Source organism: Mobula hypostoma, chromosome 24 (genome assembly GCF_963921235.1).
Source record: "Mobula hypostoma chromosome 24, sMobHyp1.1, whole genome shotgun sequence".
In the NCBI taxonomy this organism is placed as follows: Eukaryota; Metazoa; Chordata; class Chondrichthyes; order Myliobatiformes; family Myliobatidae; genus Mobula; species Mobula hypostoma.
The window spans coordinates 44318100-44330349 of record NC_086120.1 but is presented as its reverse complement, the minus strand read 5'-3'; the positions used below and the strand labels follow the sequence as shown (position 1 = coordinate 44330349).

The 12250-nt window shown below is 45.2% G+C and overlaps 2 long non-coding RNA genes across 2 annotated transcripts in view; one reads left to right on the top strand and one right to left on the bottom strand.

Annotated features, from left to right (window-relative positions):
- Nucleotides 1–12250, bottom strand: part of LOC134337454 (uncharacterized) — a 128493-nt gene that overhangs the window by 44286 nt on the left and 71957 nt on the right. The window lies entirely within an intron of this gene.
- Nucleotides 3343–11163, top strand: LOC134337328 (uncharacterized). The gene is made up of 3 exons (XR_010015964.1): nt 3343–3984; nt 6448–6488; nt 10778–11163. It is a non-coding gene; the product is annotated as an uncharacterized LOC134337328 (long non-coding RNA).

Genomic DNA, 12250 nt, shown 5'->3' with positions numbered 1-12250 from the left:
TTCTGTGGGCAAGCCAATTCTGGATCCTTGGATCCTATGCCTCCTTACTTTCTGAATGAGCCTTGCATGGGGTATCTTATCAAATACCTTTCTGGACAATTCTGATTTGATGGAGAATGGACGTGAAAGCACAGAGGAATATCTGGAGAAACGCCCGTTCGCTGCTGTCATTACTGTGTGGTTGGGAATCTTTCGGAGGGTAGGCCTCAAAATCCCTGGCCTTGTCTGCTTTTGGCGACCAAGAAGGAGGTCGAATCGTTGGGACAGAGATGGCGCTCAGTATTCGGTGTCGGAGAGCTGATCAGAGCTCAAAGTTTTCAGATGACTCAGAGTCGGATTGTGGTCGGCATGGCAGGGTGAGTTTTTCTTCCTTCTCTCGTCTGTGTGAGATGTGGGACATTTGAGAAACTTTGAACTTTACTGTGCTCATGGACTTCTTCGTCAAGTTATGGTATTGTTGCACTGTTTGTAACTATATGTTATAATTATGTAGTTTTGTCGGTTTTTTCAGTTATGGTCTGTCCTGTGTTTTGTGATATCACACCAGAGGAGATAATGTATCATTTCTTAATGCATGCATTACTAAATGACAATAAAAGAGGACTACGTGTCTTCATAATCTAAAAAAAAATCCATATACATTACATCCGCTGCTCTACCTTCATCAATGTGCTTTGTTACAAAGAATTCAATCAGGCTCTTAAGGCACACCCTTCTCTTGACAAAGCCATGCTGACTATCTATGTTCTATCGTCTACTTATTTATTTTTAAAAATATTAACTGTTGTAAAGTACTATATCTCATATTGAAACTTACAATAATTTTTTTATCTATGGAAGTAAATAAACTGTTGACGATTTGGACTGAGACCATTCATCAGGACTATTGAAGAGTTCTAATGAAGGGTCTCCACCTGAAACATTGACTGTTTATTGCTCTCCATAGATGTTGCCTGACCTGTTGAGTTCCTCAAGCTGTTTATGTGTGTTACTCTGGGTTGGCACGGTAGAGATACATCTCTACCAAAGGAGGTGTATGATGCTCCTTCCCTCTGCTAGCCTGCAAGGTGTAGCACGTGCTTAGCCCCCCGATCGGGGTCTCATGAAGCCATGGGAGCAGGTGGTGGATGGTCGTATGAACAGCTGGTGCACATCACAAGTTTTGGTTATGTGACCACTGACACCAGGCAGACAGTCTCTGAAGAGTTATTGATAATGGCTGGGGTCACCAGTCTTGTAGAGACACTGCCCAGAAGAAGTCAACGGCAAGCCACTTCTGTAGAAAAATTTGTCAAGGACAATCATGATCATGAGATCAAGATTGCCCACATCATACGACACATGACATAATGATGATGTCATATGACACGGCACATACTGATGATGATGTCTCTGGATTTCCAGCACCTGCAGAATATCTTGGTTATAGTACTTTTTATATTTTTTTATATTTTTCAAAGCAGCACTGTGTTGCTGCCTTAAAACAAAAAAAATCATGACATATTTTATGTCAGTGATATTAAACCTGATTCTAATTTTAATTTTGATTCTGAACTAATTTTAATCAGAGCCCTCTCCCACTGTTCGGTCTGACTACAGACCCTGTTCCAACTTCATGGTTTCACTCAAAGTGACTCAAAGTGAACTCAGACTACAAGTGATTCAGTTACTGAAACTATTTCCACAAGACAGAATTCCGATTGCTTCTTCATTGTATTTGCATAATGACGGTGGCAGACCAGACACGAGGTTAAGGTCGTCACGACGACATGGTTCTTGGGCTACCGGCAGGCAAGTTATTTTCTGATGTTTCTTGGGTGTCAAAACTGGCTCATCACATCCAGTGATTATCCCTCGTCGTGGTGCTCCCTCCCCCCCCCCTCAGTATGAATCACACTGTACTGGAGAACTGAATAGAAATCCGGAGGAGGGGTAACAGTGGGCAGTCCACCTTGTTGCTGTAACAGCAGGCTGTGTCACAGATCTGGAGCAGATGCAGCCTCACGCCTGTGAGTCACCAGGCAGTGAGTTGTGAATCGTGCCTGGTGTTTGGAGAGGCCGGCTGACAGTTAACTGTATGAAGTGTGCCTTCCTGCACTTCGGAGTAGGTTCTCCCTGGGGTATGAGTCAGTTGCACTTTCAAAAGACCATAAGACGTAGGAGCAGAATTAGGCCATTCAGCCCGTCGAGTCTGTTCCACCATTGCATCATGGCTGATTTATTAACCCTCTCAACCCCATTCTCCTGTTTTCTCCCCATAACCTTTGACTGCCTTACTAAGCAAAAACCTACCAACCTCCGCTTTAAAGATACCCAATATCTTGACCTCCACAGTGGCAATGAATTCCACAAAGTTACCACCCTCCAGCTAAAGAAATTCCTCCTCATCTCTGTTCTAGTATGACAAAAATTTCATCAGAGTAGTACAAAGGGAAAAGCAAGTACGGAATATGAAATATCATGTTCTAGTCACTACAAAAGTGATTAAGAGCAGATATGGTGAGATAGAACTGGAGTCAGCCGGGATAGGCAAGATTGGCAGCATGATGCTTTACAGCGCCCGTGATCCGGATTCAATTCCTGATGCTGTCCGTAAGGAATTTGTATGATCTCTCCGTGCTCTTTCCTCCGGGTGCTCCAGTCTCTTCCCACGTTCCAGAGACATAGTTGAGGATTAGTAAACTGTGGACATGCTGTGTTGGCGCCGGAAGCATAGCAAACTTTTCGGGCAGCCCCCAGAACATCCTCAGATTGTGTTGGTTGTCGATGCAAATGGCACGTTTGACTGGATGATTTGATGCACATGTGACAAATAAAGCTAATTTTTAATCTTTAATGTACACTGATTACAGTTACAGAAACAGTGTGAATACCAAGTGAACATACTGTATTGTCAAATTACATTTCTGTCACCATATACAACCCTGAGATTTGTTTTCTTTCAGGCATACAGAGTATATCGAAGAAACACAAAAGAATCAATGAAAGACGGCACCCAACAAGATAGCCGAACAACCAGTGTGCAAAAGACAACAAACTGTACAAACACAAAAAAAAATAATAAATAATAAGAAATAAATGTCAAGAACATGAGAGGAAGAGTCCTTGAAAGTCATTGGTTGTGGGAACAGTTCAGTGATGGGGCAAGTGAAGTTGTCCCCTCAGGTTCAAGAGCCTGATGGTTGAGGGGGCAATAACTGTTTCTGAACCTGGTCCTGAGGCTCCTGTACCTTCTTCCTGATGGCAGCAGAGAGAAGAGAGCCTGGCCTGAGGGGGGGGGGAGGGAGTTTGGAGGTTCCTTGATGATGGATGTTACTTTCCTGCAACAACGCTCTGTGTAGATGTGCTCAATGGTGTGGAGGGCTTTACCTCTGACGGACTGAGTCGTTCCCACAACTTTTTGCAGGATTTTCCATTGCAACCAGTTAATATATTCTGCACCACACATCTATAGAAGTCTGTGAAAGTTTTAAATGTTATGCCAATTATCTCCAAACTTCTAAGGAAGAAAAGACTCTGCCAAACTTCCCTCATAATGGAACTTTCAATCTCCCTCCTACGTGCTGATTCGTCACCACCTTTGATTCAGCTAATAACAGTGGTGTCATCAGCAAACTTGAACATGGTGTTGGAGCTGTGCTTAGCCTCATAGTCATCAGTGTAAAGACAGCAGAGCAGGGGGCTAAGTAGACAAATCAGGTGCAAGAGCCATGACGAGGTAGATTGAGAGATTGAGAGATTAAAAGTTTACCTTTATTGTACAAGAGGTCTGCTCACGAATCTTATAGGAGCAAGATAAAAACTGTTTTCAAGCTCTTGTGTCTTCTGCCCAATGGAAGGAGTTAAAGAGTTAATGTCTGGGGTGGGAGGGGTCTTTGATTCTGTGCACTTCTTTCCAAGGCAGAGAGGAAGTGGAAGATGGCAAACCAAGATAATGAAGACATTAGTATACTCTGCCTGTAGAGAAGTGCAACTGAAAGTTTGGTACGTTCATCTCCCTGCTGTATTGACAACAGTTTGCCAGTCTTTGTTAAGTATTCTTCTTCTTCAGTCCCTTGTGGCACAACAGCAGCCCGACAGAGACCTCTGTCCCGGGCCAGTCTTTCAATTTCTCCCAGGGTGTAGCTCATCCATACGTCTTATTGGTGAAGATCCTCCCCCTCCCAGGGATGAGGTCTTTGAAGCTTCCATTAGCATTTCTGTAGCTCTGGGTTTTTATGGGATGAGGTTGCTAGCCTCGTGCTCAACCCTCCTCCTTTTGCAGCTGAACTTCAGAACCATCCGCGGCGGAGATTTGCAAGTATAGTTTTTCGTAAACTCTATTGTATTTCTTTATTTTCATGTAAATGACAGCAGGAAAATGACTCTCTTGGCAGTATACGGTGACAAATCCTGTACCTACTTTGATAGAAATTTACTCTGAACCTTGAACAAATTTCTGAGCACCGTAAGTACATGACCATAAGCAGATGTAGTGTAGGCAGAGGCACAGTCTGCTTCCTGGCTTGTCTTCAAAGCATTGCCAATGTACTCAGCAGCAACAGAACCAGCCTCAAACCTACTCCTTCCAAGTAGTCACTGACAGTCACGTTTACTCCAGCTCTCACCCACGGGCATTGTTTTGTTCATGAAACTAATCTGTAGTCTTCCAAGTAATGGTCTCTCCAGTGCCTCTGGAGTGCAGCCTTGCTCTCGAGTCCCGGGACATATGGCAAGTCCATTGTATCAAAAGAGCACTATTGATAGTACTGGTATATCAAGGGTGGCGACACCAGTTCGATAGAATTTTGCATAAGGGGAAAAGGCAGATAGACGCCCAGGGAAGCAAGAGAGGCTATCTCATTAAATATATTTAAGACACTATTAGATAGATATTTGCATAACAGTGGATTTAAGGCTTATGGGGGAAAGGGAGGGAGGTAGGAGGAGCTGAGTCCACGGTCAGATCAGCCATGACCTCACTGAGTGGCAGAGCAGGCTCGATAGGCCAGGTGGCTGACTGTAGGTGTGGCAGCCTTTGCTGAAGCGGACTCTGAGCTGAATTGAAGCGACAGGGCCCAGGGCCAAGAGCAGAAAATGAGCTGATGCTTAGCCGATTGAAGTGCTGAGCCAGATTAAAAAGATCAAGGTGCCATGACTGAGGGCAAAGGACAAACCAGTGTTCAGCTCACTACTCCATGAGGTTTTACTTACCAAAGCGCTGAACTGACTCTGCAGCTGTGGCCTGCAGCCATTGGCCCTCGCCTCAGAGTGACCTGGCTCTGCGGCCATTGGCCCTCACCTCAGAGTGACCTGGCTCTGCGGCCATTGGCCCTCGCCTCAGAGTGACCTGGCTCCATGGCTGTGGCCTGCAGCCATTGGCCCTCGCCTCAGGGTATCCTGGCTCTGCGGCCATTGGCCCTCGCCTCAGAGTGACCTGGCTCTGCAGCCATTGGCCCTCGCCTCAGAGTGACCTGACTCCATGGCTGTGGCCTGCAGCCATTGGCCCTCGCCTCAGAGTATCCTGGCTCCATGGCTGTGGCCTGCAGTCACTGGCCCTCACCTCAGAGTGACCTGGCTCTGCGGCCATTGGCCCTCGCCTCAGAGTGACCTGGCTCTGCGGCCATTGGCCCTCACCTCAGAGTGACCTGGCTCCATGGCTGTGGCCTGCAGCCATTGGCCCTCACCTCAGAGTATCCTGGCTCTGCGGCCATTGGCCCTCGCCTCAGAGTAACTTGACTGTGCAGCTGTGGCCTGCAGCCATTGAGCTCCTGAACCAGTTGCTGTTTTGTGGCCGTCGACACACTTTCGGAGGAGTCTGCAGTTCATGTTCTGTGTGTTATTTGTTTATTTTTTAATGTTTGCACAATTTGTTTTTTTTTCTCACACATTGAGCGCCTGATGGTCTTTGCTGTGTGTGGTTTCTTGTAGATCCTATTGTATTTCTTTGTTTTGTTGCTGCCTGCAAGAAGCTGAATTTCAAGGTTGTATATGATACAGGGTGGAGATACGTCTCTACCAAAGGAGGTGTGAGATGCTCCTTCCCTCCAGTAGCCTGCAGGTCACCCTTGTGCAAGGAGTAGCACCTGCTTAGCCCACCCGCTCCCCACTCCAAATCAGGGTCATGTGAAGCCATGGGAGCCGGTGGTGGATAGTCGTTTGAGAAGCTGGTGCATATCACAAGTCCTGGTTATGCAACCACTGACACCAGGCGGACAATCTCTGAAGAGTATTGATAATGGCTGGGGTCACCCGTCTTGTAAAGACACTGCCCAGAAGAAGATAATGGCAAACCACTTCTGTATAAAAATTTGCCAAGAACAATTTTGGTCATGGACAGATGGAATTCCAAAACCGCCCACATCATACAACAAGGCACATAATGATGAAAATGTATATGGTATACATACTTTGATGATAAATGTACTTTGAACTTTGACTCCTGCTCCTATTTTTATGTTCTAATAGGACAAGTAAAGGTGCTCCTTCCAGCTTCAGAAACTGTACCGGTAAGTGGTTCATTGCTGTCACACTGTACCGAGGTAGAGTGAAAACCTTTGTGTTGCATTACTGTCCATTCACCACCTCAGGGCATTGAGCGGGCACAAGGGAAAAGCAGTGAGAGGAGGCTTACTATAGTGCTCCAGTCACACAGAAAGCACAACAATCATGAGCGGAGATGGTGAGGAAGAGCTGGAGTCATCGCCTTTCAGACCAGTGTCAAAGAATGGTTTGACCGAGGTCCATTGAATTTCAAAAGTAGAATACACTGTAGCCATTTAGCATCCTTAAATCCATGTTATCCACTGACAAGTATCTGCAGATGCTAACTTGTAAGGTTGGCTCTCTGTTACTGAGAGTGTTGGTAAATGCAGTGTGGAGATACATCAGGCTTCAGGTGATGGAATCTGGAGCATCACGCAAAGTGCTGGGGCAGGGGTCGCCAATGAGCCAGTACGATTAAGGAAGAGAACTGAGGAGCCCCAGGTTGGGAACCCCGTTCACTAGAGGAACCAAGGGGCTCAGGCAGGGAAATGGATGTCGGTGTTTCTGGTCAAGATCCTGCACCGGGACTGGCGAGAAAGAGAGGAGAACAGCAGGTATGAAAAAGTGAGGGAGGGGTGGAGCAGGAGCTGGCAGGTGACAGGTGGATCCAGGGGAGGGGGAGATGCTGCCAGAGATTGGAAAGTGATAGGTGGAAGTGACAAAGAGCTTAAGGTGATGGAATCTGACAGGAGAGTGCACATCAGCGCATTGAGGAAGTACAGAGGAAAGCAATAACAGAATGCGGAAAATAGTGTTACAGTTACTGAGGGAGTGCAGTGCGGGTAGGCAGTAAGGTGCAACGCTGTGATGAGGTGGATTGTGAGGTCAAAGGTCCACCTTTCTGCACAATAATCTTACAACAGTTCGAAAGAAATAGTCCTTGAGCCTGGTGGTGTGAGCCTTCGCCCTTTTGTATCTCACGTTAAAGGCTGATTTATACTTGCGCGTATCGGCTACGGCATAGCTTACGCTGTAGCCTACACAAGTGGCCTATGCCATTGTGAGCATTTATACTTGTGCGTTGGTGTGTCTGCATCGCTCTGCAATTCACCACCAAAGTGCTAGTTGGCGGTGGGGTTTCTATGCCACTGTGTTCAGTTTCTTCCTGTACTTCAAACAGTGGCGATTGAAACTGAGCGCATCATGTTGGAGTTGGAGCTAATAAATGTTGAACAAGAGTTTCTTCTCTCTCAGTTCTGAAATGGCAGAGAAGAAGAAGCAACTGGAAATGCGTAGAAGGAAATGTGATGCTACCAAGCGGACCAATCACAGTTGTTGTGGTCTGCGTCGCCGCAATGCGTAGTTAAATTTTTGGAGAGGTCCGCATTATGCTACAGTGTAGGGTTCGGCGTAGAGTACAGCGTCGGGTATGCGGCTACACCGTACCTATGGTGTATATTTGACGCAGAAGTATAAATTGGGTTTAAGTCCTTGATAATCTGCAAGGAATGAAGGACACCCACTTCTCGCAGATAACAAAAGAAATGGATGCCTTTAAGGGGATTAACAAGGACACTGAGGATGTAATGACATACAGTTGTCAAGCTCTCTGTAGACATTACAGATAAAAATTGTTGGCTTGTCACAGACTGGGAGCGGGCAGAAGACCCACCCCCACTCTCACATCCAGCTCAGGCTGCAGGCCCCAAACCAACCCAGGCTCTGGTCTCAGTGACCCAGTAAAACACATTGAGTACACGGATCCAGGAAGAGTTTACAAACACACAGAGATTCCGCAGACACTGGAGGTCTTGAGCAATATGCACAAAATGATTCCAGGATTGAAAGGCTTGTCATATTAAGAGTGTTCAATGGCTCTGGGCCTGTACTGACTGGAATTCAGAAGAATAAAGGGGGATCTCATTGAAGCCTGTTGAATGTTGAAAGGCCTCGATAGAGGGGATGTGGAGAGGGAGCCTAAGACCAGAGGACACAGACTCTGAGTAGTGGGACGTCCATTTAGAATGGAGATGAGGAAGAATTTCTTTAGCCAGAGAGTGATGAATCTGTGGAATCTGTTGCCACAGGCAACCGTGGAGGCCAAGTCACTGGGTATGTTTAAGACATATCTTGATTAGTCAGGGCACAAAAGGATGCAGGGAGAAGGCAGGGAGAAGAGATTGGGGCTGAGGGGGAATCGGATCAGCCATGATAAAATGGTAGAACAGGCTTGATGGGCCAAATGGCCTAATTCTGTTCCTATATCATATGGTCTTATGGTCTAAACTACAGGATAAACTCTTCAAGTCAGGCAGCATCTACAGAGCGGAGTAAACAGTCAAACTTTCTCGCTGAGACGGTTCAACAGAACCAGAAAGAAAGACACAGAAGCCAGAATCAGAAGGTTGGGGGAAGGGAAGGAGTACGAGCTGGCAGGCGTGTGCAGCAGATAACAAAAACTTATTATATTCCAATCTTATTACATTGTGTGGCAACAAATCTCAATTTTATTAGACAGTCACTAGTTATTAAAGTAAGAACACGCTGGAATTTTAAGTAGGTAATATATTTCTAACAGTAAGTCAGCTGGGAACTTGTGAGTAATGCAGTATGTGTAACTATCAGGAGCTGATAAACCACAATTTATAATTCCCAAGTCAGTTAATTATATACCACAGTATATTTTGAAGAGCACAGATGCAAATTCCATTGTGTAATAATGCAGCTACTCACCAGGATAAAATTGACTAACAGACTGGGAAAAGCATTAGAACATCACGATATTCTGAAAATGTTGGCACTCATTTTGAGCAGACTAGAATATAGAAGCAAGGATGCAATACTGAGGCTTTACAAGGCATTGGTTAGACCGCACTTGGAGTATTGTGAGCAGTTTTGGGCCCTTTATCTAAGAAAGGATGTGCTGGCATTGGAGAGGGTTCAGAGGAGATTCATGACAATTATCCTGGAAATGAAAGGGATAATGTATGAGGAAAGTTTGATAGCTCTGGGTCTGTACTCACTGGAATTTAAAAGAATGAGGGGAGATCTCATTGAAACCTACCATATATTGAAAGGCCTAGAAAGAGTGGCTGTGGAGAGGATGTTTGCTATAGTGGGAGAGTCTAGGATCAGAGGGCACAATCTCAGATATGTTGTAAAGGACACCCTTTACAACAATGATGAGGAGGAATTTCTTTAGGATGAGGGTGGTAAATCTGTAGAATTCTTTGTCACAGATGGCTGTGGAGGCCAAATCGTTGGGGATACTTAAAGCAAAGGTTGGTGGCAGGAGAAGGCAGGAGAGTGAGGTTGAGAAGGATCATAAATCAGCCATTTTGGAATGGCAAGGAAGACAGGATGGGCTGAATGGCCTCATTCAACTCCTGTGCTTTATGGTCAATGGACATGAAGGAAGTACAAGGTAAGATAACAAAATAACATCAGGCTCAGAGCTCTCAAATATCAGTAGAGGGGTAAGTGAGCGGAGGTGTATATTGTTAGGGCATGGGTTCAGAGGGAGGTGCTGTTGAATTGTGCTCCTACTGGGCATCTGTAGATGATACACACTGCATCAACATGATAGAGGGCAGGGATAACAGTAGTGTGGGCACTAATCAAATGAACATCTCTCTCCTGCCCTGAGATGGTCCAGTGATACTCAGCCAGTTGAGAGTGTAGAGTATTCCCTCACACCCCTGACTTTTGGCTTGTAGATGATGGAGAAAATTTGGGGAATCAGAGAAGGGCCTGTGATTTATTATCCTTCTCAATCCTCCTCTTCTGTCTTCTCCCCATAATCTTTGACACCCTTAGTAAACAAGAACCCATCAATCTCCAGTTTAAATATACCCAATTACTTGGCATCTACAGTTGTCCATTGCAATGAATTCCACAGATCCATCTCTGGCTAAAGAAATTCCTGCCCATCTCTGTTCTAAAGGGCCATCCCTCTATCCTGAGGCTGTGACTTCTGGATTTGGACTCCCCTACTATAGGAAACATTCTCATCACGTCCACTCTGTCGAGGTCTTTCAATATTCGATGGGTTTCATGCTCAGTGAGACACCAAGCGAAACAAAGAAATGGTGAGAACCAGTATTTCCTGATAATTTTGAAGCTGAACTTGCAAGTTCAAAGAGTAAGCATTTAAATAGAATTCTATTCTGTTTAATGACAGTATGAGAGGGGATGAAAAATTCATTGTGCTCTGATGATAATCAAAAACAGAAGCTGAATAACTGCATACAGAACACAATGTGAATATAAGGAGTGGTATCCTAATAAGAAGTTTCTGGATGTTTATTTTTAGAACAAAGACCCGGTGAAACCTGTAGGGAAGCAGATATCGACTTGAGCATCGAGGACATCTTCAAAAGGTCATTCCTCAAGAAGGCAGTATCCATCATTAAAGACCCCCGTCACCCAGGACATGCCCTCTTCTCGTTGCTACCAATAATGAGGAGCTACAGGAGCCTGAAGACACACACCCAACGTTTCAGGAACAGCTTCTTCCCCTCCACCATCAGATTTCTAAATGGACAATAAACCCATGTTCACTACCACACTATTTTTAAAAAATTTCTTTCATCTCTTTGGCACTACTTATGTAATTTATTATATATATTTCTTATTGTAATTTATGGTTTTTAATATCATGTTTTGCAATGCACAAAACAACAAATTTCACGACATACTGTACACCAGTCATATTAAACCTGGCCCCCGATTCAGGTTCTGAGTAAATATTGCCTGTGCCAGCTGGGATCTGAAAAGTTATCCAGATATCCAGAAAGTCATCTGGAAAAATATCTGGTACAGTATCTGGAGTGGTACAGTAATGTAGTGGCAGCACCAGCGATCAAGTTCAATTCCCTCTGCTGATTGTGCAGAGATAACTTATAAGGATGTTGCTTGCCAGGACTTGAGGACCTGGGTTATAGTGAAAGGTTGAATAGGTTAGAATTTCAGTCCCTGAAGCAGAGGAGAATGAGGGAGGATTTGACAGAACTATGAGGGGTATAGAGAGGGTAAATGCCAATAGGATTTTTCCACTGAGGTTGGGTGAGACTAGAGGTCATGGGTTAAGGGTGAAAGTTGAAATGTTTAAGGGGAACCTTCTTCACTCAGAGAGTGGTGAGAGTGTAGAATGAGCTGCCAGCGGAAGTGGAGGATGAGGGTTCAATTTCCACATTTAAGAGGAAATTTGGATAGGCACATGGAAGGGAGGTGTATGGAGGGCTACGGGCCAGGTGCGGCTCGATGGGATGAGGCAGCATAGTTCAGCACAGTCTGGATGTGCCAAAGGACCTGTTTCTGTGCTGTTGTGCTCTATGACTCTATGTGTTTGTGTGTTCTCCCTGTGTTCTCCATCGGTTCCCTCCGGATGCTCCAGTTTTCCTCCCATATTCCAAAGACACAGGTTAATTGGTCACATGCATGGATGTAATTGGACAGCATGGGCTCATTGGGCCGGAAGGACGTGGTGTAACTCTAAATCTAAAAAAAAACTAAAACAAAGTTGTTGCAGGCAGCGAGAGCAGTGACTATAAGAGCAGAGAGATTGAACATTGGTTAGGCCACAGCTGGAGTACTGGGTTCAAGTCCATCACCAAACCACAGGAAGCAGATCATGGAGCTGGACGGGGAGCAGAGGAGATTCATCAGGACATTTCCTGGGATGGAGTGTTCAGGGGTCAGTATTGGGACCGCTACTCTTCACGTTATTTGTCAATGATCTGGATAATGGAATTGATGGCTTTGTAGCAAAGTTTGCGGATGATAC